The sequence below is a fragment of the Rhinopithecus roxellana genome, chromosome 12 (genome assembly GCF_007565055.1).
Source record: "Rhinopithecus roxellana isolate Shanxi Qingling chromosome 12, ASM756505v1, whole genome shotgun sequence".
NCBI classification, from domain to species: Eukaryota; Metazoa; Chordata; class Mammalia; order Primates; family Cercopithecidae; genus Rhinopithecus; species Rhinopithecus roxellana.
The window spans coordinates 119,561,975-119,568,052 of NC_044560.1; the positions used below are offsets into that span (position 1 = coordinate 119,561,975).

General features: G+C 43.7%; 1 pseudogene; it reads right to left on the reverse strand.

Moving 5' to 3' along the window:
- Window positions 1-1,975: 1,975 nt before the first annotated feature.
- Window positions 1,976-4,415, reverse strand: LOC104680966 (annotated as a pseudogene).
- Between the last annotated feature and the right edge of the window lie 1,663 nt (window positions 4,416-6,078).

Sequence of the window (6,078 nt, forward strand, 5' to 3'; positions counted from 1 at the left end):
AGCTCCATTTAGATAGATCGTTTGGCTGGTGTGTGTGTGTGTTGTGTGTGTGTGCACACAAGGGCGCGAATGTGTGTTCTGCATGTGTTTTAAAGAAAACACATAAACACTTCACCAGCTTTTTTTTTTTGACCATTTTAATCAGTTTTGTTGATTCATGCTTCCGGTTCTTATTCAGTTAAAAACAAAGCACATTAAATACATTGTCTTACTGCTTTATAAATGCACGGAACTCATTCTCTATATCAAAAGTAATAAATAATGGCCATAGACCGGGCGCGGTGGCTCAAGCCTGTAATCCCAACACTTTGGGAGGCCGAGACGGGCGGATCACGAGGTCAGGAGATCGAGACCATCCTGGCTAACACGGTGAAACCCCGTCTCTACTAAAAATACAAAAAACTAGCCGGGCGAGGTGGCGGGCGCCTGTAGTCCCAGCTACTCCGGAGGCTGAGGCAAGAGAATGGCGTAAACCCGGGAGGCGGAGCTTGCAGTGAGCTGAGATCCGGCCACTGCACTCCAGCCCGGGCGACAGAGCAAGACTCCGTCTCAAAAAAATAATAAATAAATAAATAAATAAATAAAGGCCATAAAACACCAAGACAGTTATAAAAATGACAACCCAGCCGCGAACATAGTATTTTACAGTCCGATCTAGAATAACCCAACACAATACATAAAAGTGCCACATATGAAAACATGCATTGTGTGTAGTCACTCTAGTACTGAGCTTACACTTGCTATTCTTTAAAAACATCATAGGACTTTTTCACTCCTTAAAAAAGATGGACATGATGCAAACATTGCAAGTTATACCATCACTGACTTTAATATTACATTGATATGCCAAAAATCTTTACAGATACATAAGAAAGAGAAAATAAAACCAATGATAACACTTACAGTATATTTAAGAAAAGTGAAAATGAGTTTGTTGTTGTACCAAAGAGGAAGCTACATATTTTGAAACAGACAAAGCAAAGCCAGAAACTGAAGCAGAAGAGGGATCATGCATTTAGTAGCAGAAATCCTAAAGTTACACTCGGTATACATTGATTAAAAGCAAGACTATTGCAAACAGCATGATGGACATGAGGCAGACAACCCTGGCTTAACAAATAATCCAGCATTATCATCATTGTTATGACTGTGGTGTGGCTATTGAAAGGAGTATCCAACTCTCCAGCACAGATGGAGGGACCTTCACCTGAAACCCCTTAAAGTCGCTTGAAATAAATCACTTGATAATAAAAGGCAATCCCTACATAGCCACACCAACCCCAGCAGAATCAACTTTATATGTCAAGTTTACATGCAAAGGGAAAAATTTTTCTTTTGTGCTTGGAATGAATTTCGAACAAGTTCATTCCCCCCTATTTCTTGTCTTCCTTTCTTAAATCAGATAAGGAAGTTTTACAGGTTTAATTCAGAATTTATGGCTGGGCGCGGTGGCTCGCGACTAATCCCAGCACTGTGGGAGGCCGAGGTGGGTGGATCACGAGGTCAGGAGTTTGAGACCAGCCTGGCCAACATGGTGAAACCCTATCTCTACTAAAAATGCAAAAATTAGCGGGATGTGGTGGCAGACGCCTGTAATCCTAACTATTCGGGAGGCTGAGGCAAGAGAATTGCTTGAATCCAGGAGGCAGAGGTTGCAGTGAGCCAAGATTGCACTACTGCATTCCAACCTCGGCAACAGACTGAGGCTCCGTCTTAAAAAAGAAAAAGAACTTACACAAAATGCTGGGGTGCTTTATTCACAGTAATGGCTTGGAATCAGTTCATTTCCAGACGAGTCTCTGGGATTGGTGAAGGACTGTGTGTTTTAGCATTTAGCAGATTTTAAGTAAAAGCGGATATGCTCAAAAGAAGAAAAGTGTGCTTTTCTTTGTCCTTAAAGGAACTTCATTCATAGCAAAATATACACAAACAAGACGTGTTTAACAAACACAGATCTGTCTGGGCCAGTTGCGTCCTAAGCCCCGTCCCTCCTGTAACTATGGTCCACTGGAATTGGAACTCTTCTGTCGAGGCTCTCTTCTGCAGCTTTCATTAGTATAGCAAGCCGGCTTCCAGACACCCTTCCTTTTTGAATAGCACTCATCAGCTGCAAAAATTGATTGAGTTCAACCTGTGATTTTTATTCAAATCGACTTCATTTAGAATTTCATGGAGTGTATTTTCATCCATTTGAACATTGATACTCTCTAATACATGCAGAACATCAACAATGGTAATAAAGCCTTTCTGGTCTGCATCAAACTTATGAAATCTCTTCGTATACCTGTCAGTGTCTGAAGGCAATAGGCTAATTTCAGAGCCGTCTGTTAACTGTTCTGATCGAGATTTATAGTCTGTTTCATAATATGGAAACTTCCTGGCTGTTTCACGTTGTTCCTGTTTCTTATAATCATCTCAATTCTGTTCTCTGCCCATCAGTTCCACAATCCTGGGTAGGGCTTCCTCTGCTGCCCGGACATTTAGAAAGGCCAGGTGAGGCCGAGGCAAGAGAATCACCTGAGGTCAGGAGTTTGAGACCAGCCTGACCAACATGGAGAAACCCTATCTCTACTAAAACTACAAAATTAGCCAGGCATGGTGACACATGCCTGTAACTCCAGGTACTCAGGAGGCTGAGGCAGGAGAATCACTTGAACCTGGGAGGCGGTGATTGCAGTGAGCCGAGATCGTGCCATTGTACTCCAGCCTGGGTGACAAGAATGAAACTCCGTCTCAAAAAAAAAAAAAAACCAGGCGAGTACGATGTGAAATCATATCCACAGTGGTGCAGGAATCCTCCTTAATCCCATAGTTCACCTCTGCTTCAATATATGGAAATTCTGACACAAGACGTACTCCAACAATAGGCCACCTTTTGCTAGTCACACTTGCCATTGTGGCCACCTCAAAAGCCTTATCACCATAGGGGGCGGCAAGATGCTGTGCCCCCTCGCTTTCAAGTCCATAATCCTGGACGAGCCTCGTAGAGTGTGGGGCTCCAGTCTTTACCCCCTTGAAGGAAAAGCCCAGCTGTTCTACTTGGTCCCGCTTTCAAATTATGGGTTTTGATAGCAGCATTTAGGGTATCTTCTGCCATAGACCAGTAAGTTGTCCCCTTTCCACCTGCTGTAGTAATAAGGCCTCTCTCACTGACATCGACAACATGATTTCAGGACATAGACTGAGTATCTGCAGATTTGGGATCTGTAACAAGGGGACGGATACCGCGCCATGCGGCCAGGATGTCCCCCCTCTTCTCACTTCAACATCACAGCTCAGGTAATTATGCGCTTCATTCAAAATGAAGTTAATATCTTCTTCTGAAGGAAGTGGATGGTGTAATATCAGTTGGAGTATCAGTAGTGCCAGCAGTCATCATCTTTTACCAGGGTAAGAAGAAAACAACTCGCCCATCACTGTTCAAGAAGACCCATGCTCTCTGGGCTGTGATAACCAGGCATCACAATATGGACACCAGCACTTGGCTGGCAGATAGCTGCAACATGCTTATCATCCATTTTGCACAGAGAGTCTGTGAAATGTCCCGTGGCATTGGTAACACATTTGGCTCTCATGTCACATTCCTGCCCTTTGAGAACATCCTTGCACCATGCACCACTCACATGCACTTTCCCTGTCTTGGTGTCTATCTTCTTGAGCAAGCTCACTACCTCCCTGTCATTGACTGTGGCATCCCCATATCTGTCAGCAGTCAGCTCAATGGCAAGATTCATTTGTGCATCGTTAATGTCGCCCATCATAGTAGACAATTCCTCCTACCAGTTTGTCCTTCTGGAGCACTGGGCAATGTTCAAGGGCTCTTGATTTGCTGAGGACATACTGCTTTTCAGGCAATTACTTCCTGCAACCAAGTCATACAGCTTGATTCCTACCCAGTAGTAAGGTAACTGCCACTATTTGTAAACTGGAAGCATGATAGACAATGGAGCTGATAAAAGGGGAGCAATTTCTGGCAGGTTGGCATGCTCATCAAGGGCTTCTGTTACCATCCTATACTGCTCAATATCCAACTTCATCATGGCCTTCTGAATATATCTCACACCACCATGGATCAATTTAGTGCTTCTGCTGCTGGTCCCTGATAAGAAATCATCTCTTTCTACAAGGCTGTTTTTAATTCTCTGGTGACGGCATCTAGTACACAGCCACTTCCTGTTGCTTCTCCTCCCATAACAAGGATATCAACTTCAGATATATTTTTGCAAAGTCAGTAGCTGAGCGTCTCTGGAAGGAGGCTCCCTGTTAACAGGTTCTGAAATGCAGTCTTCTGCTTCAACATAGACCTGGCTCATTTGTTTCCTTCTGTGATGAGCAAACTGAGAAAGGCCTAAAACAGTTGCAAAAGCACCTCCTCCAACAAGAATTGTCGCTTTCACTGCCTTTTGAAATGCCATTTCTTAGCCTGAGGACTTCTCCTTGTCGGCCCCCAGATTTGGCTTTTCCTATTTCACACCTCCTGACAGGTGGGCTTCCCTGGCCTACAAATGTGTCCAGGAGGCGGGTGACCCTGCGACCCCGCCATGAGAGCCCAGAGCCCTCGCCTGGCTCCACACTTCACCAGCTTTTTCAGTAATACTGGGGGCAAAATATCCTGGAAAAACTTCCACTACAGTGTATTTAATAATTGTGGATCTTATCTCTCTGTTCTCCTCTGTCTCTAACTCATGTAAAGGCGTTCCCCCACCAATCTGTCTCTTGCAACCTTAATATCTATAGATACAGACATGCAGTTGCCTCTCAGTATGTCTGTAGGAGATTAGTTCTAGGACCATCTCAGGCACCAAAATCTCAGACTGCTCAAGTCCCCTGCATAAAATGAAGTACTATTTACATATAACCTAGTGCTTACTCCTGAATACTTTAAATCATCTCTAGATTACATATAATACCTCATACAATGTAAATGCTATGTAAATAGTTGTTAGACTATCTTGGTTTTTAAATTAGTATTATTTTTATTGGTTTCATACAAATATTTTTTGGAGACAGGGTTCTTGGTCTGTCACTCAGAGTGCAGTGGCACAATCACAGCTCACTGCAGCCTCCACCTCCCAGGCTCAAGTGATCCTCCCACCTCAGCCTCCTGAGTAGCTGGGACTAGGTGCATAGTTTATTTTTTGTAGAGACAGGGTCTCACTATGTTGTCCAGGCTGATCTCAAACTTCTGGATTCAAGTGATCCTCCTTCCTGGGCCTGCCAAAGTGCTGGGATTACAGGTGTGAGCTACTGTGCCTGGCCAAAAAAAAAAAATTTTGATCCCAGGTTTGTTGAATTTATGGATACAGAACCCTGAGGCAGAATTTTTTTTTTTTTTTTTTGAGATGGAGTTTCACTCTTACTGCCCAGTCTGGAGTGCAATGGTGCGATATCTTGGCTGACCACAACCTCTACCTCCCAGGTTCAAGCAATTCTCCTGCCTCAGCCTCCCAAGTAGCTGGGATTACAGGCATGTGGCACCACACCCAGCTAATTTTGTATTTTTAGTAGAGATGGGGTTTCACCATGTTGGTTAGACTGGTCTTGAACTCCTGACCTGAGGTGATCCACCCACCTCAGCTTCCCAAAGTGCTGGGATTACAGGCGTGAGCCACTGAGCCCGGCTGCAGAACTTTTTTGTAGATACATAATAGTTATATATATTGTGGGGTCATGTGGTATTTTGACGCATGCATAGAATGTCTAATGATAAACCAGGGCAACTAGGTCTCCATCTCCCCAAACCTGCACCCTTTCTTTATGTTGGAAACATTTCAATTACTCCCCTCCAGCAACTTTAAATCATACGACAAATTACTGTTAACTGTAGTTGCCCTGCTGTACTACTGAATACTAGATCTTATTCATTCTCTCCAACTGTATTTTTGTGCCCACAAAACAACCTGTCTCCTTTCCCCCTCCATTCATAGCCTCCGGTAACCACCAATCAACTCTCTACTTTCATGAGATCCATGTTTTTAGCTCCCACATATGAGTGAGAAGACATGATATTTGTCCATCTGTTCCTGGCTTATTTCACTTAACATAATGTCCTCCAGTTCTATCCATGTTGCAGCAAAT